At 44.0% G+C, this 25,675-nt stretch overlaps 1 long non-coding RNA gene across 1 annotated transcript in view; it reads right to left on the bottom strand.

The window, feature by feature from the left end:
- LOC121100218 overlaps positions 1-25,675 on the bottom strand; it is a 136,462-nt gene that overhangs the window by 26,341 nt on the left and 84,446 nt on the right. The gene's annotated exons all lie outside the window — the stretch shown is intronic.

Here is a 25,675-nt window from a genome sequence, read left to right on the forward strand (position 1 = left end):
TGTAAATGGTTTGAACCATCCCATAAAGCGCCACAGGGTTGCAGATTGGATAAAAAGAAATGACCCATCCATTTGCTGTCTACAAGAGACTCATTTCAAACCCAAAGATGCATTCAGACTGAGAGTAAGGGGATGGAGTACCATCTTTCACGCAAATGGTCCTCAAAAGAAAGCTGGGGTAGCAATTCTCATATCAGATACATTGGATTTTAAACTACAGACTATAGTTAGAGATGCAGAAGGGCACTATATTATTCTTAAGGGAAGTATTCAACAAGTGGATATGACAATTATAAATATATATGCCCCCAACAGGGGAGCAGCAAGATACACAAGCCAACTCTTATCCAGAATAAAGAGACATATAAATGAAAATACATTAATAGTAGGGGACCTCAACACTCCACTCTCAGAAATAGACAGAACACCCTGGCAAAAACTAAGCAAAGAATCAAAGGCTTTGAATGCCATACTCGACGAGTTGGACCTCTTAGATATATATAGAACACTACACCCCAGAACCAAAGAATACTCATTCTATTCTAATGCCCATGGAACATTTTCAAGAATAGACCATGTTCTGGGACACAAAACAGGTCTCAGCTGATACCAAAAGATTGAAATTATCCCCTGCATATTCTCAGACCACAACGCTCTGAAATTGGAACTCAACCACAAGGAAAAATTTGGAAGAAACTCAAACACTTGGAGACTAAGAACCATCCTGCTCAGGAATGATTCGATAAACCAGGAAATCAAAAATCAAATTAAACAATTTATCGAGACCAATGAGAATGAAAACACAACAGTCCAAAACCTATGGGATAGTGCAAAGGCAGTCCTAAGGGGGAAATACATAGCCATCCAAGCCTCACTCAAAAGAATAGAAAAACCTAAAATGCAGTATTTATATTCTCACCTCAAGAAGCTGGAACAGCAACAGAGGGACAGGCCTAATCCACGCACAAGGAAGCACCTGACCAAAATTAGAGCAGAAATCAACAAATTAGAAACCAGGAGTACAGTAGAGCACATCAACAGGACTAGAAGCTGGGTGTTTGAGAGAATCAATGAAATTGACAGACCACTGGCAAGACTTATCCAAAAGAATAGAGAAAGGACCCAAATCAATAAAATTATGAATGAAAAGAGAGAGGTCACAACCAACACCAGTGAAATTGGAAGCATTATTAGAAACTTTTATCAACAGCTTTATGCAAATAAATTAAGCAATCTGGAAGAGATGGAGGCCTTCCTGGAAACCCATCAACTACCAAGACTGAAACAGGAAGAAATGTATTTCTTAAACAGGCCAATTAATTATGAAGAGATTGAGTCAGTGATAAACAACCTTCCAAAAAATAAAATGCCAGGCCCGGACAGTTTTCCTGGGGAATTCTACCAAACATTCAAAGAAGAAATAATACCTATTCTCCTAAAGCTATTTCAAAAAATAGAAACAGAAGGAAAGCTACCAAACTCATTCTATGAGGCCAATATTACCTTGATCCCCAAACCAGGCAAAGACCCCCTCAAAAAGGAGAATTACAGACCGAATTCCCTAATGAATATGGACACCAAAATCCTCAAGAAGATCCTGGCAAATAGAATCCAACTGTACATTAAAAGGATTATCCAGCATGACCAAGTGGGATTCATCCCTGGGATGCAAGGGTGGTTCAACATTCGCAAATCTATCATTGTCTTAGATTTTATTCAGAAACAAAAATTCAGAATTCATATGATCCTCTCAATAGATGCAGAAAAAGCATTTGACAAAATACAGCATCCTTTCCTGATTAAAACCCTTCAGAGCGTAGGAATAGAGAGTTCATTTCTCAATCTCATAAAAGCCATCTATGAAAAGCCTACAGCAAATATTATTCTCAACGGGGAAAAGCTGGAAGCCTTTCCCTTAATATCAGGAACACGACAAGGATGCCCACTCTCGCCGTTATTATTCAACATAGTACTAGAAGTCCTTGCAACAGCAATCAGACAACAAAAAGGGATCAAAGGTATCCAAATCGGCAAAGAAGAAGTCAAACTGTCTCTCTTCGCAGATGACATGATACTGTATGTGGAAAACCCAAAAGAATCCACTCCCAAACTATTAGAAGTTATAGAGCAATTCAGTAATGTGGCGGGATACAAAATCAATGCTCAGAAATCAGTTGCATTTCTATACACGAATAATGAGACTGAAGAAAGAGAAATTAAGGAATCCATCCCATTTATAATAACACCAAAAACTATACGTTCCCTTGGAATTAACCAGAGATGTAAAGGACCTATATTCTAGAAACTATAAATCACTCCTGAAAGACCTTGAGGAAGACACAAAAAGATGGAAAAATATTCCATGCTCATGGATCGGAAGAATTAACATAGTTAAAATGTCCATGTACCCAGAGCAATCTACACTTTCATTGCTATCCCGATCAAAATACTGATGACATTTTTCAAGGAACTGAACAAATAGTCCTTAAATTTGTATGGAACCAGAAAAGGCCCCGAATCCAAGGAACTGTTGAAAAGGAAAAACAAATCTGGGGGCATCACAATGCCGGATTTCTAGCTGTACTACAAAGCTGTGATCACAAAGACAGCATGGTACTGGCACAAAAACAGACACATAGACCAATGGAACAGAATAGAGAACCAAGAAATGGACCCTCAGCTCATTGGGCAACTAATCGTTGATAAAGCAGGAAAAAATATCCAGTGGAAAAAAGAGTCTCTTCAATAAATGGTGCTGGGAAAATTGGACAGCTACATGCAAAAGAATGAAACTTGACCACTCTCTCATACCATGCACAAAGATAAACTCCAAATGGACGAAAGACCTCGATGTGAGACAGGAATCCAGCCTGTCAGCCTGTCTTAAAGATTTCAGATTTGGCAAGCCCAACAATCACACAAGCCAATACCTTAAAATAAATCTCCTTAATAAATATACACATATTCTATTGGTTCTGTTTCTCTGGAGAATCCTAATACATATAGTATGGCATCTTATGTAGAGATTTCAAAAACATGTAAAATTTAAAAAATATGATGCACACATATGTTGGAAATTATAAAGAAATTCCAGGGAACAATGAACACACAATTAAGAATAACATTTACCTCTAGTGAGGAGGGAGGGCAATTGAACAGGAAGGATAACACACTGGGGACATGAGTGATGACTGGGTGATGTATACCTGATATATATTTAACCTCTTTAGTCTCTATATTGAATTATATTATTTTAAACCATCTATATGCATAAAATATTTTAATCTATTAAACATTTCATGATAAATTTTTGCAAAGAATTCAGGCATCCCAAATTCTGGTCCAGTTCTTTCTGCATTATGCCACATGTAGCAGTATATCCTGCCTATGTCCATGGCTGACTGCTTCATTTTTTTGGGCACCAATATCCTCATCTCTTGTTTATTAAGAAGTTAGATTTTCAAACTTTGTAATTTTACAAAATTATTTAACTCCAATTCTGGCAGGTGGGCACCATAGGAAAATAAATGTCTACGTTGTATTAGCCACTTAAAAAACACGGGGACTCACTTTCACCTTTCTTTCTGATTAGGCAAAAATGGGAGGCAAGAATCATTGAATGACTTTACGGAGCAGTTACTTTGTTTCTTCAGTGAACAACTGGGCTAACAACTAACAAAGAGTCCATCCACCCCAATGTCAAGCTGCAGTTATTGAGCATGACCACAGCAGTTCCACACTTCTATGGGTTTACTATGAACCAGTGATTCTTAACCTAGGATCTACGGATGGTGAACAGAAGGACTTCTGGTGGGGAAGGAAGTAGCTTCAATCATTTGCAAAAAAGATTATGTTTTTGCATACTTTTATTTGGGGGGGAATGAGGCTATGGTTTTATCTGATGCTCAAATGTAATACTGATCACATTAGGATTCTGATATGACTTGTGATTAGGAAAAAAAAGCATGATCTTTGGATTAAAACAGAGAGAGACTGAACTTTCATCTCAGCCATTTATTACTTCTATGATTTTTTTTTTAATTGATGACTCTCTGGGGCTTTGATTTCTTCTCCATAAAATGGAGACCATTTTATCTAACTAACTAAATAAATAAATATCATACAGGAAGATTGGTAGGAGAAGGAAGGGAAGAATGAAGGGGGGGTAAACAGAAGGGGGAATGAACTATGAGAGACTGTGGACTCTGGGAAACAAACTGAGGGCTTCAGAGGGGAGGAGGATGGGGGATTGGGATAGGCTGGTGATGGGTAGTAAGGAGGGCACATATTGCATGGCACACTGGGTGTTATATGCAAATAATGAATTATGGAACACATAATATAACAAAATAAAAATTATTAAAAAAAAAAGAAGAAGAATAGGAACGTGGAATAGAGACTGATAGGGGTGGTCAGAGAAGCAAGAGAAAAGCCAGGGAAGGGAGTTTGTGGCATGAGATGGTGCTAAGTTGTCAGGTAAGAAAAGGGCCTAATGGTATCCGTCCGCTTTAGCAACAAAAAGGTCACTGTTGACTTTGGCAGGGACAGTGTGCACGCAGTCGTGGATCCTGAAGCCAGATTAAGTGGTTCGAGGAGCAACTGGGGGGTGAGGAGTTTAGCCAAGTGTTGAAGAAGGTAGGCTGTGAAGGGGCTAAGATAGAACGTAACAGCTGAAGAGAACAGAGGAGAAGGAAATGTTTTGTTAAGATGGGACAGACGTAAACCTCTTTAAATGCTGTTAGGAGGGAAGCCAGTGGACAGGACATGGAAAAGACCTAGAAGGACATATGCCAAAATGTTAACAGTGGTTATCTGTGGGAAGTGGATTCAAGAGACCTCTGAATGTTCACAAACAGCCCCAATGATGTTCGACGGAGTTTTGGCATTGTCTACTTTTTATTGCTACAAAATTCTCTAAAGCGTGTCCATTGACACATAGCTTCAGTGATATATGCGGAGATGTGACAAATGGGAATGTCCTACCGCCTCTATTGGTCAGCAGGGGACTGAGTCTGAAGCATTTGTGATGATGTATCCTGGTGGTGGCCCTTCCCATGCTGAGTCAGGGCTGCATATTGTAGAAATGAAAATTAAGCCCAAAGAGAGGTCCTAAAAGGCACTGCTACTTTGGCCGTGGTCTCTTGTATTGCTCACTCTGGACAAAGCCAGCTGCTGTATCTTAAGGACACTCAAGATGCCCCTCGGAAAGGCCCACACGGAGAGGAACAGGCCCCTGGCCAATATCTGGTATCAACACGCCAGTCATGGAGTGAGCTCCTTTGGAGATGGACCCTCCAGCCCCCCTCAAATTTTAGGTGCAGCCCCAGCTGACACTGGATGGAAATGTCATGAGAGACCATGAGCCAGAACCTCTAGCTGAGCTGTTCCCAAATGCCAGACCCACAAAATTCATGAGAAATATTAAGTGATTATTATTTTAAGCTGCTGCTGTGTGTTGGGGTGACTTGTCACGCAAAAATAGACAACTAATGTGGGCACCTTACACACTTCATGGGCCCACTGGTAGCTCCATCCACCAGACAATGGTCTGGATGCATGGCATTCCAAGATGGCGGGCGATTGTGCGTGACACTCAAATAATGGGCCACACGCTCAGACACCCTTCTGTGTGCAGCACACTCTCCTACCCCATCACACACACGTGACACTCAAATAATGGGCCACACGCTCAGACACCCTTCTGTGTGTGCAGCACACTCTCCTACCCCATCACACACACACACACACACACACACACACACACACACACACATATTGATAACATTGTTTGTTTTATAGATGGTATTTAGGGTGTAAGTGCGAATGACTCAAATATGAGTCAATTATGTGTGGAGGCTTTCTGATGCCATAGTTTCAGGATGTAATTTTGTTGGAAGTGGACTTGAATAGTTTCAAACTGCATAATTAATCACATTCCATTTTCATGATAACTACCAGTTAATCACGCCTGTTGGTGTGAACTTTTAGCCTGTGGGAGTGTAGGCCTTCCGAGCTCACAAGGCAGAGCAAATTATGTTAGGCTTTCATTTTTTAATAAAATGGCTGGCAGTAGAAGGAAGGGGTGGGCTGGGGGGCTGATGCCCGGAAACCAGTGGACCACCTGAGAATTCAGCACCTGGGTGTATCCAACCCCTTACGGTCAGCACCCGGTGCTTTCACACCTGTTTTCCCACTGCTGGCATGGTGCTTGGCACATAATACTGGCTCATTGAACATTTGTTGAACAAACAGCAGTTGAATGCATAGTTCCATCTCTCTTCCCCCCTCCCTCACTGTACTCTTAGAGTTTAATAGAAACCCTGGAGAAGGGTTCAGCCCGTTTCACCTCTGCAGAGGGGAATGAAGGATAGTGTGCTTCACACAGGAGTTGAAGCATTTTTCCAAGGCCAGTGTGACAGTAACACCTTCCCTGTCCCATTCCCACCTCCTCACACATCAGGGAAGGGAAACTGGGATATGGAGTCGGTCTCCTCCCATAATTCCCTCCCCTGTCTGTGAACACAGTACCTGGCACACAGTGGGCCAGGTAAGCAGTCGATGCCTGATTGAATGAGTGGATAGATGGAGCACCCCTGGGAAAGTAGGTCAACCACAGCTGTGGTGGCAGAGCCTTGGGGGTGTCTGGAATATCTGAGGGAAGGTCTAGTGAAGAGATTCAAGATAGATCCATTCTCATCCAGCAGCCCTCCTGGTTTCAGTGTGTAGCCCACGGGTAGAATGTGGTTCCTGGGAGGCACTTTGATTTCCAGAACAAGTGTGGCCAAGTCTCCCTCTGTCCTTTGGAGGAAGGCAAATCTCCCTCAGGGCAGTTAAAGGATTTGTGCCCGGCTCTGGCCATTGTGGTCATTTCCAGAAGGAAACAAAAATATTTTCCCACCCCCACACCCTGGCCACTGCAGGGCAGGGAAGCCACTTGCCAAGTCAGACAAAGACATTCTTGGCTCTCTCTGGGGCATTCTTTGAGCTCATCACCTGGACCTGACGACAAGAGTTGGGAACTGCCATTGTAGGGCTCATGTGCCAGGGAGCTCTGATGGGTCAGAGCAAGGGTCCATAACACGCCGCACATACGCTGCTGTGGCTACGCGCCGTTCTTTGCCCTCCACGATGATTTGTAGATCCGCCTGGAGAGATGGACAGCTGGAGATTGGCAGGGACAATTGTCCCGGATTTAGGTAAACTAGGGACACCAGGCTGCCTCTTACTAGAATATTTGTAGCAAGAACAATTGTTTTTGAAATTAGATACCTCATAACAACCAGCTCTTGCCTCTCCATTTATAAACAATGGAGGCAGCTGGTCCTGAGGCAAGACAAACACTACGCAGGAATTAGAACAGCTGTGTGTCCAGACCAGTCCAAAGGTGATGGATAAGTGGAGCAGAGTATGTTTCTGCTGTTGTTAGGTGCCCCTGTGGGGCACATTTTGAGCGCAGGATTCCCCTGTGCTCACTCCTTCCTCTACTTTATCAAAATTTTCTTTCAATTAAGGATCTGCTATCAACCATATATACCATAGTGAGAATTAAAGCCATTAAGCCTTTTCTCTGAATGTGGCTCTAATGAGTTAAAGTCTCATCTGTGAGAGGTGGTCTACTTTGATGAATCAAAGGCCACAGTGCAAATCTTGCTTAATTTTTTTTTAAGATTTTGTTTATTTACCTGACAGAGATAGAGACAGCCAGCGAGAGAGGGAACACAAGCAGGGGGAGTGGGAGAGGAAGAAGCAAGCTCCCAGCGGAGGAGCCTGATGTGGGGCTCGATCCCAGAATGCCAGGATCACGCCCTGAGCCGAAGGCAGACGCTTAACCGCTGTGCCACCCAGGCGCCCCAAATCTTGCTTAATTTAAGGAAACTCTGGTCTCAGTACTTTAGAAAAAAACCAATTTAAACAGTTTCCACTCTTTCAAAGAACTTTTAAAATACATGAGGTAATTTTTAGCTTCTTGTAAATTTGGGAAGTAAGGTGGATGATTATTTTTAGCCTCGTGCTGCAGAGAAGAAACTGAGGCAGAGCGTTTACATGATGTGCACAAATTCCAGGGTGGATTTTCAAGGTGGCATTAGCATAGTGGGAGTCCTGACCCGGGACAGAGGTCTTTCCAGGGACCACACATTCCTGGGTAGGCCAAGGACAGCTGCACGCATCGGCCCTCTCGAGCAGGAGCCAAATGTTTCACGTCCGACTGTCCCTACACTCACACATCGGGCCCAGGGGGTGGGGTGTTGCCCCCATTTCAACACATACAGGCATGTGGGCTCAGAGAATTGAACCAACTTGCCCAATTTTCACAGCCATAAAGTGGCAGTGCTGAGATTTCAATCCGGGCCTCTCTGACTCCTAACAGGTATTTTTTGCTTTTAGTGGGTCACTTAGACTCCCCAGGCCCCTCTCAGCATCTGAACAGAGGGGGTTGGGAATTAAACATGAGGCTATAACTCCCAGGCCTCTAGCTCCGGTGGGGACGGTTGATGGGGGGCTCATGGGCACCTTTCCAAGTCTCTCTGTAACTGCGGAGTTCCTATGGATATGAAGGTCTCCTGAGTTGGCTGGGGAAAAAATGTACCTCTGGCTTTTTGAAGCCACATTTATCATCCCGTAAAGGCAGAAGAGAGCAAAAACAAAATATGGGAACAAGTGGTTTCCTGTGGAGAGAAGGGACTAGCCCCGCTGTGTTGTTTGTTTATACAGGACGGCAGATGGAATGCCTCTCCTGAATGCCTTGGGTGAGGGTCTCCAATACTTTGAATTCCTGCTCTGTGCCAGCACGAGACAGGGAGTCTTGTAAAATCAAGAAAGGGCTTCAGTGTCTGCTGCTCCACAACCCTCTCCCCGCCCTCATGAGCTTGTTAATGAGAAAGGAAAGGTCATGGCCTCTCTAGCAAACCTCCCCAGCAATTCACTGAAATAGTCAGGGTTTCTCCCAGACCGTTTATATTCATTCATTCATTCATTCATTCATTCATTCATTCATTCATTCACAAAACACGTAGTGTCCATTTGTATGGGGTGCAATGGCATTTACATGTATATTTATATGTACACATACATAAGATACACACATACGTGTACATATTACATACAGATAATAGCTACCTAATATTTGGCTGATACTGACTAGGTCCACAGGCACTGTTCCAAGAAATGTACATGTAACAACTCATCTCACTCTCATACTATCCCTGTGAGATATTTTATTACGCCCCACTTATGGATTAGGAAAATGAGGCAGAGTACGGTCAAATATCTTGGCCAAGGCTACATCTAGGTTTGAACCCGGCCCGCCTGAATGCGATGGAGTGCTCTTACCCATCACAGAACACCATCTGCGCAGAGACAAGAAAGCCCGACTAACAGGTGTGGACAAACACCTGGGGGGTATGGAGGAGGGCGGGACCCCGTGCCTGGGAGAGAAGCTCCCAGGAGCTTCTCTGGGAGAGAGGCCAGTGGGGAGGTGGTCTGTGAACTGCGAGCTTTCCTGCCTAGAGGACCAGCGGTTGCTTCTGGGTCTCTCGGTGAGAATGGAAAAACAACACGCACGGTGGTAGCGACAGTAGCAATGGTAGTAATAATTACGCCGCGGCGCGTAGTTTGTCCAGCACCGTCCCCGTAGAGCTGCAGCTGAAACCCAAGCTTTGAAGGGCAACGTCTGTGCTGGCTGCCGTAAATGTTATGTCACTTAAGCCACTCGACGATTTTGTGAGGCAGTTCTCACCATTCCTTTGTGGATATAGGGAGACTGGGGCTCAGAGGTGTTACCTGCACCCTTCAATGGCCTGGTTAGGATGGAGCTGGATTGGGATCCAGGTCTGCCTGACCTCCCCACGTCACCTTGCTACCATTTTAAAGTACAATCTTTCTTAACTATGCCTCAACTATACCTTCCTTAGTAATCATAGCACAGTGCGGTTTCACCTTTTCTTGTTGACTCAAAGCCATGCCTGTGAACACAAGCCATTGTCTGTGGTGTGTGCTCACACAGCAAGGAAGGACCTAGTAATTGGTTGAGCCATCACGGACTTGGCCTGCACAGCTCTGCTGCTCCCTACCTCCCCAGAGATACTTTAGGGATTATTTATTTATTTATTTTATTTGACACAGAGAGAGACAGCCAGCGAGAGAGGGAACACAAGCAGGGGGAGTGGGAGAGGAAGAAGCAGATTCCCAGTGGAGGAGCCTGATGTGGGACTCGATCCCAGAACGCCGGGATCACGCCCTGAGCCGAAGGCAGACGCCTAACGACTGCGCTACCCAGGCGCCCCACTTTAGGGATTATTAAGTTTTATGGGGTGACGGAGCTTTATAACCCTATAAATAGCTCAGTATCTTTTGTCCTTAGAGTTGTTTTTCAGAGTCCCACCCTGTGACCTTCTCTGTCCTCTGTCCTCTCTTCTTGAAGCCAGGTGCCTGTGCACCCATTTCCGTAACCTCCACACATCCAGACCTGCATTTCCCCATTCTCTTTGGGATTTAGGGTGGAACCCCATAAAGATTGCCCACGGAGACAAAGTAAAATGTGCTCTCTGCCCAAGGAAGAATCGAGTGCACTAGCTCTGAGACAATTCCTTGACTGGGCTTCCCAGAGAAATTTCTGGTTTATACCTCGCGACAACACTGTCCTCGGTGGAGACAGTGGCCTTTCCACTGACAGGTTTGAAACAGAAACTCAGGATGTTAAGTGACTTGCTTAAACTCATGAATTGGGGTTTGAAGTCAGGTCATTTTAATGACCAGCTTTTTGCCGTTCTCACTAGGTCAGTTTTCAGCATGTGACAATGATCAGGCACTCCTAGGCACGCACTTGTGGCTTCACTGGGACAGTGACCTAAGATAGGGTTCATTCACGGTTGGACTCCTGGCCAATAAATTTAATGAGCTCCAAAATAACTGCCTTGGCTCAAAAACATCTCTCATGGACCCTGAGGCCACTCTGTGAGACACTGAGGCTCTTAAAAAAAATTTTTTTTTAGGACACTAAGCCACTATAGTGCATTAACATGCTAGTCATAATTAATTTATCATTCATTCATTCATTCATTCATACACCAGGTATCAAGAATCCGGGCCTGTAAGATTAAATAAATACTTTCAACCTGATTCCGTGTGTGACGGGAACCTCTGCCCTTTCTCGCTTCTTTTCCCATGGAGTCTGATGAGGAGGGGAGCTTGAGTTTTTCCTTATCACCCTGGGCTGAATTGGTTCTGAGGACACACCCATTTCTCACACCATTCTCTCTGGCTTCACTCTAGTTGTGCAACACAGTTCCATTTCTTTGATTTCCCACAGAAATCAAGGTGTCTACAAGTGCAGTACATTTCACTGAAGACTCAGCATACAGTGAGAGATGGTTCCATCACACCCTGGAGACCACAGACTCAAACACCACACTCTCCTGCTCTTACAGAGTCCCTTGGCTATTTCTATTTACTCGGTTCCTGCCATGTTTATTGGCTCTCTCCCTTCCTCTTTTTTCTCCTCTGTTCCACTCCCCTCCCAATTCTAGTTTATTTCTTATGCTGAGCAAATGATTCTGTTTCCTCTAATCCCTATCTCCCCAGATCACATTTTCTCCTTCTGTTACACATTAATTCATTGATTGATTCAACAAGGATTAAGTAATATCTACTATGAGGCACCATGTCAGGCACTGCTGAGGATACAAAGATGAATTTGACAAGGATCCTGAGCCCACGGAGCTGATAATCTAGCACAGGAGATAAGCTATGTACGGAGTAATGAGAACATAAGGTAGAATGTGCTAAGAAACTGAAACACGGGGGAAGAGAGGCCATGTTAGAGGTGACCAGATGAACAGGGACCAGAAGGCTTAGATCCTTGCTGGAAGGGGAGAAAGGGTCCGAAGTCTGAGGCAGGGCAACCTGGGTGAAGTGCAATAGTTGGGCACCTAGAGGAGCTGAGGGGGTGGCAGCAAGGACCTGAGAACCTGGGTGCAGCACTCCAAGAAGGGATCAGGGCACGGGAAGTCCTTGGATTGATATTTCTCCCTCCCACCCCCCACCTCCAAATCCTGACTCTCCTAGCAGGCTGCGCGAGAGCAGGGTGAGAAGGCAAGTGGGCCCCGCCCCGGGCAGCATGTCTTGGACCACCCTGACTCTCTGATAATACCATGGTCAAGGCATCACCCACGACTTTTGGGTGTGTCACTGTTAGAGGAGGCACTGGGCCACACGGCAGATGCTCATGTCTATTTGCTAAAGGAAGGAATGGATGGTGAACTGGAACTCACAGTGACTGGTTTTGGTACAAGATCTCATTTTTCCCAGTGAAAGGATAGAAATACGTGGACTGGGCTGGGGGTTACGAAATCTGGGTTTCAGTTCAGAGTTTAGCTCTCTTTTACCTTCTAGCTTGGTTAGGAGATCATTCATTCATTCATTCATTCAGTGGTCCAATGAACACTGAAGATATCTACTCTGTGTCTAACTCGAGGCAATGAAAGCTGAATTGTGGGACAGACAGAAACATAGCCAAATGATGACAAAATTGCATACATTTTAGATAATATGATTTTATAAATATCAGACTGGGGAGGTGCTGTGAGCTTCCTCACAGAATGCTATGAGATCAGACAGGACAGAACAACGTCGCAACTTCCCTGTGTCTAGCCTGTCTAGGCAGTCTAATTTCAAACAATATCCTTGGAAGCCATGTAAATTACCATGTAATTACCCTATGACACTGGAAAGAGGGAACTCTACTTCATTTTCACAAGTATCATTGCACCAAAGAATAAGATGTAGGACACATGGGTCACATTTAATGAAAAAACATACACTAGGTTTTCTTTGATCCTACCCCTTAATAGCCCCCAGGTGAGTTTAGGAGGAGCTCCACCTCGAAGTGGGAGGAAGGCTCCGGTCTGAACGTCAGGGAGAGGAGTGTGATGCTGTGTGTGGGACCGAGGGTGCAAAAAGCATCTGAGCTCTGCTCCCGTGCACTGGGTTGAGATAATAGCATTCAGTCCTTACTCTAGAACTGTACTGGGACTCAGCTTGCATTTTTACTGTGTATATCTGTATGATGTACATTTGCATAGAAGCAAAGACTGAAAAGACATGTACCCAAATGTCATTAATAAGAGCTGCCCGTGGAGTTCATACCATGTATTAAGTGCTTTATAAATATTTCACTTAGTCCTTGTAACAAGTCTATGCATTCGATATTCTCCCTGTTTGACAGATGAGGAAAATACAGCCTTAAGAGGCAGAGCTGCTTGCCTGAGATTGCACAGGAGGTCATGGAGCTTGTGTTCACTCGGAGCCCGGGCTGCCGGGGACCCCCAGGAGTGCTGGGGTATGGAATGACTTTTCATCTCCGGGTGGTGGAATGTTGGGTGGTTTTAAATTTTTTCTTCTTGCATATCCCTATTTTCTCAATTGTGTTAAGTGAATAAATATTCCCATTTGAAATGAGGAGAGAGACAGGAGTTATGGAAAGGTTTCTTCTTCCCATGTCTTCAGGACTACTCTAGGGGATTGTCTCAGCTCGTCTTGCATCCTTCCCCCCAGTGTTCCTGGGGTGCCGGCACCACCTGGCCCTCTGCCAGGAACTGGGCACCAGAGTCCTCATCTGGAAGGAGCTCACAGTCTCATGCAGCCTCTTTGGTCACATTGGTGGTGTCACTTCCTCAGATCAAAGAGTCAGGACCCCGAAGGAACTGTGTCAATCACCGTGCGTCAAGATGGCAGAGTGGCCACATTACTTCAGTTATTAAAAATGTGTGCATAAGATTTAAAGTAGCCAGATCTCAGTGTTAAACATCATTCCTGTGTTGAAAAGCCCAATGAAAGTTAAAAAAAAATGTGACCAAGAGGCAAAAAAAAAAAGGGCGAGACAAAGTCAGAAGATCAGCCCTGAAGAAAAGCGGTGTAATCATGGATGTGGAAGGAATTAGAGTAACTGTAGGCAAATGCAGGTGTAAGTTTGCAGCACCAAATCCGAAAAGCTAGAAGAAATGGTGATGCAAAAATAAGCACAACAGGAGATGAGAAACTTGAATGGATCAATACCGTTAATTTATATACAAAACCTGATAAATCTGGTACAAAATCAAAAACTAAATAATCTAACTTGTGAATAGAGAATGGACACATCCTTACATATTTGGGGTAAACCCTTTAGGTCAAAGTGTATTATTCTTCTAATACAAGGCAAATGTATTATTTAGGTTTCTACTTCTGTATTCATCAGTAACAAGACCAGATCAGTGGAGGTTGACAAGGCGTTCAGTAAAATTCAGAGGTCTTCCCTAATAACAGTCCTAAGAAGAGAAGGAAATAGCTAAATACGATAACTGCTCTTTATCAAAACCCAACAGCAGACATAACAAATGGTGATACGTTAAAAACATTTCCATTTAAATCAGGAACAAGGCAGGAGTGTGCGCTATCCCTACTATTGTTCAACATTGTTTTGGGGGTTCTAATAGATGCAGTAAGATAAGAAAGGGACATTGTGGGGAGCACTGTGTAATGCAGAAGACTGTCAAATCAATACGTTGCACAACTGAAACTAACACTGTATGTTAATTATACTTAGACAAGAAAGTGAAATAACTTGTATATGATTTTGGAAAAAAGATAAACTTGCCCATTTTACTGATGCTATACTTTGGGGGGGAAAACGGAATTAATAAGGAAATTTGGCAATTGGTACTGAGATAAATATTTTATTTTGAGATATAGCCTTTTTTCTATACTAATAGTAGACTAGCCATACACAGAACTGGGAAGCAACTCATTCATAACAGCATCTAAGCTATAATAAATTTAGGAATATAATTTCAAAAGACGGTACAAGAATTACATGAAAAAAACATAAAATCTTATTTAAAGTCTTAAATAAGAACTGAACAAATGGGCTTTTTTTTTTTTCAGCCAGTCACCTGAGTCGAGTTGGATAGGTACCAGCCCATCCTGAACATCCATGGAATCAGCCTGAGACGCAGGAAGATGCACCTGGAAATCTAAAAATGAACATCTCCAGCGCTGAGTGTTGAGGTACGAAGCGGAGAGCCGTGAAACCGCACACAGATATCGGAAGATAAACGGAAGGGGGAGGGAGCCACCGCGTTTGGGCGCCGGGAAGCGGTAGCCACCTGCACGGGGGAGCAAGCGAACTCGTGGACCGGCACCTGTGAGACAGCAGACTGAGAACATGAGCCGGGAACGCTCGCAACCAGACAGAAACGGAGATCCGGTGTGCTCACTGGAACCAGACTGAGACCAGGGGCTCCGGAGCGCGCGGGGGCGGCTGGTGGCTGGCGGCTGGCGGTGTTAGAAACACAAAGGACAGAGACGCGCTGGCGCTGGAAGTGAGGGCTGGGATGCCGGGTGTGGGGCGCACATCCCGGGACGCTGCAGGGTTGAGCATCACCAACAGAAACAGAGTTAAAGTGGCCAGAACATCAGTGGAGAACGGTCCGCGATCCCTCTGTTCTGAGACAGAGGCTGAGATTCGGCCACTGCTGCTCTGACTCTCAGAAGAGGCACAGCAAACCGCCAGGGAAAACTGCCAGAGAACAAAAGCCTGGAAATACCGGCTCACAGCGTGCCCATCCCCATCCCCCCTCGCAGGGGACATGGAGACTCTACCCAAACAGGGTTGCCTGAGTATCGGCAAGTCAGGCCCCTCCCCCAGAAGGCAGGCTGAAAAATCAAGAAGCCCACATCCCTAAGATCCCCATAAAACAAGGGCTCATGGCCTGGGTCCCAGTCAATAATTTGGGCTCTGGACAAACCCACAACTTCTCATTAGAATGTCTAGAAGGAGAAATCCGCCCCAGCAAAGAAAAGAAAATGAGTCTGTGGCTTCTGCCACAGAACTAATGGATATGGACATAACCAAATTATCAGAAATGGAATTCAGAGTAACAAAGGTGAAGATGGTGTGTAGACTTGAAAAAGTATTAACGAAAATATTGATGAGAATATAGAATCTCTAAGGGCAGAAATGAGAGGAGGAACGGGTTAGTGAATTGGAGGATGGGTTAATAGAGGAAAAAATGAAAATAGAAGCTGGTCTTAAAAAAATCCACGCCCACGAATGTAGGTTACGGGAGATTACTGACTCAATGAAACGATCCAATGTCAGAATCATCGGCATCCCCGAGGGGGTGGAGAAAAACAGAGGTCTAGAAGAGATATTTGAACAAATTGTAGCTGAAAACTTCCCTAATCTAGCAAGGGAAACAAACATTCGTGTCCAAGAGGCAGAGAGGACCCCTCCCAAGCTCAACCACGACAAACCTACGCCACGTCACGTCATAGTGCAATTCGCAAATATTAGATCCAAGGATACAGTATTGAAAGCGGCCAGGGCAAAGAAATTTCTCACGTACCAAGGCAAAGGCATCAGAATTACGTCAGACCTGTCTACACAGACCTGGAATGAGAGAAAGGGTTGGGGGAGCATATTTAAAGCTCTTTCAGAGAAAAACATGCAGCCAAGGATCCTTTATCCAGCAAGGCTGTCATTCAGAATTGATGGAGAAATAAAGACATTTCAGAATCGCCAGTCACTAACCAATTTTGTAACCACGAAACCAGCCCTACAGGAGATATTACGGGGGGTTCTATAAAAGTAAAAAGGCCCCAAGAGTGATACAGAACAGAAAGTCACAGCCAATACAAACAAAGACTTTACTGGCAACATGGCAACATTAAAATCATATCTCTCAGTAATCAGTCTTAATGTAAATGGTTTGAACCATCCCATAAAACGCCACAGGGTTGCAGATTGGATAAAAAGAAATGACCCATCCATTTGCTGTCTACAAGAGACTCATTTCGAACCCAAAGATGCATTCAGACTGAGAGTAAGGGGATGGAGTACCATCTTTCACGCAAATGGACCTCAAAAGAAAGCTGGGGTAGCAATTCTCATATCAGATAAATTGGATTTTAAACTACAGACTATAGTTAGAGATGCAGAAGGGCACTATATTATTCTTAAGGGAAGTATTCAACAAGTGGATATGACAATTATAAATATATATGCCCCCAACAGGGGAGCAGCAAGATACACAAGCCAACTCTTAACCAGAATAAAGAGACATATAAATAAAAATACATTAATAGTAGGGGACCTCAACACTCCACTCTCAGAAATAGACAGAACACCCTGGCAAAAACTAAGCAAAGAATCAAAGGCTTTGAATGCCATACTCGACGAGTTGGACCTCATAGATATATATAGAACACTACACCCCAGAACCAAAGAATACTCATTCTATTCTAATGCCCATGGAACATTCTCAAGAATAGACCATGTTCTGGGACACAAAACAGGTCTCAACCGATACCAAAAGATTGAAATTATCCCCTGCATATTCTCAGACCACAACGCTCTGAAATTGGAACTCAACCACAAGGAAAAATTTGGAAGAAACTCAAACACTTGGAGACTAAGAACCATCCTGCTCAGGAATGACTCGATAAACCAGGAAATCAAAAATCAAATTAAACAATTTATGGAGACCAATGAGAATGAAAATACAACAGTCCAAAACCTATGGGATACTGCAAAGGCAGTCCTAAGGGGGAAATACATAGCCATCCAAGCCTCACTCAAAAGAATAGAAAAATCTAAAATGCAGTTTTTATATTCTCACCTCAAGAAGCTGGAACAGCAACAGAGGGACAGGCCTAATCCACGCACGAGGAAGCAGTTGACCAAAATTAGAGCTGAAATCAATCAAGCAGAAACCAGAAGTACAGTAGAGCAGATCAACAGGACTAGAAGCTGGTTCTTTGAGAGAATCAATAAAATTGACAGACCACTGGCAAGACTTATCCAAAAGAAAAGAGAAAGGACCCAGATTATTAAAATTATGAATGAAAAAGGAGAGGTCACGACGAACACCATTGAAATTGGAAGGATTATTAGAAATTTTTATCAACAGCTATATGCCAATAAACTAAGCAATCTGGAAGAGATGGAATCCTTCCTGGAAACCTATAAACTACCAAGATTGAAACCGGAAGAAATTGATTCCTTAAACAGGCCAATTAATTATGAAGAAATTGAGTCAGTGATAAACAACCTTCCAAATAACAAAACTCCAGGCCCGGACGGTTTTCCTGGGGAATTCTACCAAACATTCAAAGAAGAAATAATACCTATTCTCCTAAAGCTATTTCAAAAAATAGAAACAGAAGGAAAGCTACCAAACTCATTCTATGAGGCCAATATTACCTTGATCCCCAAACCAGGCAAAGACCCCCTCAAAAAGGAGAATTACAGACCGATTTCCCTAATGAATATGGACGCCAAAATCCTCAACAAGATACTTGCTAATAGAATCCAACAGTACATTAAAAGGATTATCCATCACGATCAAGTGGGATTCATACCTGGGATGCAAGCGTGGTTCAATATTCGCAAATCAATCAGCGTGATACATCATATCAACAAGAAAAGACTCAGGAACCATATGATCCTCTCAATCGATGCCGAAAAAGCATTTGACAAAATACAGCATCCTTTCCTGATTAAAACCCTTCAGAGTGTAGGAATAGAAGGTACATTTCTCAATCTCATAAAAGCCATCTATGAAAAGCCTACTGCAAATATTATTCTCAATGGGGAAAAGCTGGAAGCCTTTCCCTTAAGATCAGGAACTCGACAAGGATGCCCACTCTCGCCACTATTATTCAACATAGTACTAGAAGTCCTTGCAACAGCAATCAGACGACAAAAAGGGATCAAAGGTATTCAAATTGGCAAAGAAGAAGTCAAAATGTCTCTCTTTGCAGATGACATGATACTCTATATGGAAAACCCAAAAGAAGCCACTCCCAAACTATTAGAAGTTATAGAGCAATTCAGTAACGTGGCGGGATACAAAATCAATGCTCAGAAATCAGTTGCATTTCTATACACGAATAACGAGACCGAAGAAAGAGAAATTAGGGAATCCATCCCATTTACAATAGCACCAAAAACCATACGTTACCTTGGAATTAACTTAACCAGAGACGTAAAGGACCTATATTCTAGAAACTATAAATCACTCTTGAAAGACATTGAGGAAGACACAAAAAGATGGAAAAATATTCCATGCTCATGGATTGGAAGAATTAACATAGTTAAAATGTCCATGCTACCCAGAGCAATCTACACTTTCAATGTTATCCCGATCAAAATACCGAGGACATTTTTCAAAGAACTGGAACAAATAGTCCTTAAATTTGTATGGAACCAGAAAAGGCCCCGAATCTCCAAGGAACTGTTGAAAAGGAAAAACAAAGCTGGGGGCATCACAATGCCGGATTTCGAGCTGTACTACAAAGCTGTGATCACAAAGACAGCATGGTACTGGCACAAAAACAGACACATAGACCAATGGAACAGAATAGAGAGCCCAGAAATGGACCCTCGGCTCTTTGGGCAACTAATATTTGATAAAGCAGGAAAAAACATCCAGTGGAAAAAAGACAGTCTCTTCAATAAATGGTGCTGGGAAAATTGGACAGCTACATGCAGAAGAATGAAACTTGACCACTCTCTCACACCATACACAAAAATAAACTCCAAATGGATGAAAGACCTCGATGTGAGACAGGAATCCATCAAAATCCTAGAGGAGAACATAGGCAGCAACCTCTACGACATCGGCCAAAGCAACCTTTTTCATGACACATCCCCAAAGGCAAGAGAAACAAAAGATAAAATGAACTTATGGGACTTCATCAAGATTAAAAGTTTCTGCACAGCCAAGGAAACAGTCAGAAAAACTAAGAGGCAGCCCACGGAATGGGAGAATATATTTGCAAATGACACTACAGATAAAGGACTGGTATCCAAGATCTACAAAGAACTTCTCAAACTCAATACACGAGAAACAAATAAACAAATCAAAAAATGGGCAGAAGATATGAACAGACACTTTTCCAATGAAGACATACAAATGGCTAACAGACACATGAAAAAATGTTCAAAATCATTAGCCATCAGGGAAATTCAAATCAAAACCACACTGAGATACCACCTTACGCCAGTTAGAATGGCAAAAATAGACAAGGCAAGAAACAACAATTGTTGGAGAGGATGTGGAGAAAGGGGATCCCTCCTACATTGTTGGTGGGAATGCAAGTTGGTACAGCCACTCTGGAAAACAGTGTGGAGGTCCCTTAAAAAGTTAAAAATTGAGCTACCCTATGACCCAGCCATTGCACTACTGGGTATTTACCCCAAAGATACAGACGTAGTGAAGAGAAGGGCCATATGCACCCCAATGTTCATAGCAGCATTGTCCACAATAGCTAAATTGTGGAAGGAGCCGAGATGCCCTTCAACAGATGACTGGATTAAGAAGTTGTGGTCCATATATACAATGGAATATTACTCAGCTATCAGAAAGAATGAATTCTCAACATTTGCTGCAACATGGACGGCACTGGAGGAGATAATGCTAAGTGAAATAAGTCAAGCAGAGAAAGACAATTATCATATGATTTCTCTCATCTATGGAACATAAGAACTAGGAAGATCGGTAGGGGAAGAAAGGGATAAAGAAAGGGGGGTAATCAGAAGGGGGAATGAAGCATGAGAGAGTATGGACTCTGAGAAACAAACTGAGGGCTTCAGAGGGGAGGGGGTGGGGGAATGGGATAGACCAGTGATGGGTAGTAAGGAGGGCACGTATTGCATGGTGCACTGGGTGTTATACGCAAGTAATGAATCATCGAACTTTACATTGGAAACCAGGGATGTACTGTATGGTGACTAACATAATATAATAAAAAAACATTAAAAAAAAAGAACTGAACAAATGGAATGACATCCTATATTCTTGGATCAAAACCGTAATATAATAAGTCTGTAATACAATTCTAATTAGAAAACAACGGCTCATCTGTCTTCTGGAAAATAAGACTGGAGGGCCTTACAAGATATTAAACCATAACACAGAGACTCTGTAATCAAAACCAACATAGTACTGGCATAGGAATAAGTGGATAGAACACTGGAGAAAAAAAAGAAAACACACCAGAAGGGTCACAGTTTAGTGACTGTAATATATAACAAGGGTGATATTTTATTTCAGTTAAAAATGAATGTTTCCTTAATAAAAGATGATGGCATCACTGGCCATCTATGTGAAAGAAAATCAAGTTGAATCCTTACCTTATGCTGCACTTAAAAAGCAATTCTAGATCGATTAAAGGGTTAAATATAAAAAACAAAGCACAAGACTTGAACCCTAGGAAAGCGTATGTATTATCTAGGGAATAAGAATACCTTGTAAAGTAAGACAACAAGTCTGAAAGCTACACATCAAAAGATATGAAGTACTACGTTGAATTTGAAATTAATGTATGATATTATAAACAAGATCAGAAAGCAAATGTTCTAGTTGGGGGGGTTGCATCACCAATGACAGATAAAGGATTAAAATCTCTAATAGAAAATTTTCACTAGTTCAACAAAGACAAACATCTCAACAGAAACAGAAGAACAAACCCAAGTTGATAAACGTATGAAAACACAGTCTGAGTACTAGTCTAGAAAATGCAAAATAAAGTAACAGTGAGATATCACTGATGACTAGAATTGAGGGATGGTGGGAGTTTTTGCTCATATACTGCCAAGGGAAATGTAGATTAATCTGGCAACACCGACTATAAGTAAAAACACACCTGTCTTCTAACCCAGCAATCTCACTGTTGGGTGTACCTCTCACAGGAATAAAAGTAGTAGTAGAATGTCAGACTAGCCGTGGGATGGTATTAATGCAGCCTGGGCCACAGGGCAGCACACTTATGTGAATGCTGCCCTTGGAGGTGCACACAACACGCCGGCATTGACTGAGACATGTGCCAAAAACTGGGCCACAGCTTCTTGGTGGACAAATGGCTGGGTTAGTGGGGTATATACATACCATGGAATATTGGGCAGTCATTAAGGAGAACGACTTGGATTTATACGAACTGACTCAGTGGGATTGCCAGGGTGTATCCTGAAAAAGGCAAGGTGCAGATATAGATATAGATGGAGAGAGAGAGAGAGAGAGAGAGAGCAAATCTCCAGTTTTTATGAAATGTGCCATGCTCCAAATGCCCTCACAAGTTTGAATGAGCGTGAAGCAAGGTAACAGAGAGAGGGCATATCAAGGAGGAAGAATGGGGAGGTAAGCCCAACCCCACCAAACTCAATCAGACCAGATCAAACCAGACTCAATCAGATAAGATCAAATCAAACCAGAACAGAACAGATCAGACCAGGTTAGATCAGACTAGACTAAATCAAACCAAACCAAACCAATCAGACCAGATCAGACCAGACCAGACCAAATAAGCCAAATTGAATCAAACTAAATCAGATCAGACTAAACCTAAACCTGTCCAGTCCAGACCAGACCAAACCACACTAAACCCACCCAAGCCAGTCAAGTGCAGACCAGACCACACTAAAACAGATCAGGCCAGACCAGACCAGACTAAACCAAACTTCAACAAAAATAGCCAAAGTGATTAAACAGCATGAGTGACATCCTGTGTATGTTGGGTGTGTGTTCACCTATATAATGGTGAATACAATGATGGGTGCCAAGTGCTGACAGCTCAGCGTGTGGGACCTCAGGCAATTTTTATTTTCCTTGTACTTTTTTTGTGTTGTCCAGAGAGTATATATTATTTACATAATTAGAAAAAAAATGAAGAAAACTTTTCCAAACTTTTTGAAAAAAGGAAAAAGCGGGGGGACAGGAACCTCTTTATTCTGCAAGTTAGCAGTGTGCTCTCCTCAGTGGTCCTTCCTGCTTGGGAAGGCACATCCATCCCAGAGCTCCCTCCGGAACGTAGCAGCAGGACCACTGACCGCTGAGACGCCGAGAAGCCCTGAGCCCACACTGTTTCTGTGCTCCAGCCACATCACAGTGTATCACCTGCCTCAACCTGGCTTCTGCTCTGGTCCCCATCCCAGGAATTTTGGAAGGGGGAGAGAGAGAGGAGCCTGCAGGAAGCTCCCAGTTCCCCTTCTAGGGCAGGAAAGCAAGCCCTGCTGTGGCTCGCACAGAAACAACAAGGAAAGTTTATCGTGGCACAGGGCTGAGTCATCCCGATGGATAAGAAGGATCTCCCGTTACGCTGGTGTGAGTCCCCAGGCTTCTCTCTCCAGCTCCCAACCTGATCTGGAGCATGTGGCTTTCCAGGGGTCGAGAAGAGAGTGGGCTTATCAATTGTCATTGCCTAATATGGAAAACACAAGCCAGACTCTCATCTGAATTTCCGTGGCCAGGCCTCTGGTGGAGTTTTCTATAATACCCCCAACCACTCTAACTAGAGGCCAACCACATCCCCAGCCCTCTTTCTCCCCACTATGGTTGATGAGGGAAGGGAAAGGGTCCCAAGGCCACAGCTCAACATTGCATCTCTTTTTTCATACAAAGTTTGGGTTTCTGTGAATTCTCTTTGTTCTTGCCTTTGCCACCTTCTTCTCTGTCCCCGATGCCAGGAGTTAGGTCTAATGGCCGAAATGTAAAAACATGGGAAAATAGCAGAGACAGACAAAAAACTAGGCCCAGGGAATGTTTTTTTAATCTTTTTCTTAAGTACCTTTCTCAGCTTTGGGGGACACTGACGAAGTCCCCTCTGGACCTTACACTAAATGGTCGCTCAGTGAACACATACTAAAGTAAGGCCTCGTGTCTTTCGCCATACTGTGTGTGAGACGCCACACACGAACCCACCTGTCTCAGTCACGCATCAGCACGGGCCTGCTTAGCAGATTAACTCACAGAACTGTCCGTCTGTTGGAAGAGGTCCCCTTGGAATCCTGGGGACACCTTCGGCTCTGATGGAATGAGTCAAGGGCAGGTATGCTTTGAGGCCTGGGGCAGTGGGCAGAGGGGAAGCCAGGAGGGCGTGGTAGGTCCAAAGATGCCCTGCTACAGAGAAAGGAGCAGGGGAATGAGTCAAGAAAGGGGAAGAAAGCCATTTGAGAAGACCTCAGGGACTTTAAAGAAAGGCAGTGATAACAGCAGCAATAATATCATAATTGCCATTGGGTAAATGCCTCCTAAGGACTTGGGAGGTAAACTATTTCCTCCTGCTCTGCAGAGAATGTTTGTGGGATTGCTTTTTATTTGACTTTTCAGTCCCCAGGCCCAGGAAGGGATCATTGGGCCAATGTCGCATGCCCTGAGCCCTGGTTCTGGGCTGTCATTCCCAGGGGGCTGTGTCTATCAGGAGGAGATCATGGTGCTGGGTGAAGCGCCACCTCCCTCCCTTCACACCCAACAAGGCAGCGGGGCAGGGGCAAGGCTTTAGGGGAGTCTTCAGGGAGGGCTGAAATGGCAGAGGAGTCAGGTATTAGAAAACTAGAAAAGGGGGCTGAGCCTAAGCCCCGAGCCCTGGGCCAAGCCCTTTCCACACAGCTCTGAGCCAGCCTGGGGAAATGAGTTCATTGCTGGCTCCTGTCCAGGTCCAATCAGGCTAGGATCAGGGTGGTTCAGGATACTGTCTGGTTTCCTGCTCTGGGCATTCCTGCCCACCCCTGCCCCCAAACTGCCTCTTAGCAGGGCTGACTGGCCCATAGGCCTGCGGAGGGTCAGGTCCACCTGCTGCACGAAACCTTCTGGGATCCCAAGGGAGAGGGCTCCCCCCAGTCTCCAATCTTCAGATCTCTGTACATCTTGTCTTTGTGACCAGGGTAAGCTGTTTCTGGCTAGGACCTGACGTCCATCGCCTTCCTGGTCTCCACAGCACTTGGCAGGGTGTCTCTTACGCAGGTGGGTTCTCAGGGAAGTTTTGAGAACAGCTTTGCTGTCAGATAGACTGGGGGGCAAATCCTGCCTCCTTCTCTAATCAGCTGTATGACTGTGGGCCAAAGCATTCTCTGAGCCTTGGTTTCCTCATCTGTAAATTGGTGATAAATATTTTTTGGGGGGCAGTTGTGAGGATTAAATTAAATAACACATGTGAAGCACTTGTAACTCCCTGCCAGGAAGGTGCAGGCTGGCCCGCATGCCTGGAAACAGGCTCTACCAGTTCGTCAAGTATTGTAATGCTGTATCAATAGAACATTTACCATGTTTTAGCCTGTGCTAGCAGACTGGCTGCCCACCCTGTCGAAAGTCCTCCATCCCCGGTCTATCCATCCACAGCGGTAACCAGTGGGTACACAAACGCTTGCCGCCTCCTGGCACCCAGCTCTGCCTTGGTTGTCTCCCCTCAAGGCCACCCCAGCCTGCCCATGCTTCTCCTTCTAGCAAGGGCTGCCTTCCAGATCTGGTCTTGATGACCAAGGAGAGTACTCAGAGACAAACTGAGCTATGAGACACTGCAGGAAAAGCCAGTTCAGGGCACCAGCTGTTTTGTGGGGATGGGCACTGTGTTCTGTTCATTAGAGACCAATGAAGCATCTGTTACCGACATGCTGCCTCGAGACCCAGGAATCAACACTGGTCCTAATTGCTGTCTGCCTGCCACATACAGAGGTTTTGAATGTTTAGGAGAATCAGGAGACTGGGCAGACTATCAGTGTCTGCTAGATCATTGATTCAACCACCCTACAAATGTTTATCGAGGACCTACTATGATTAGGATAATAAGCTATATGGGGTTACACAGACACAGAATCTAACAGATGGTCCCTGTCCTCTGGATGCTGAACGTCTGTTTGCAGGGA

Source organism: Ursus maritimus, unplaced genomic scaffold (assembly GCF_017311325.1).
Source record: "Ursus maritimus isolate PB19 unplaced genomic scaffold, ASM1731132v1 scaffold_35, whole genome shotgun sequence".
Lineage (NCBI taxonomy): Eukaryota > Metazoa > Chordata > Mammalia > Carnivora > Ursidae > Ursus > Ursus maritimus.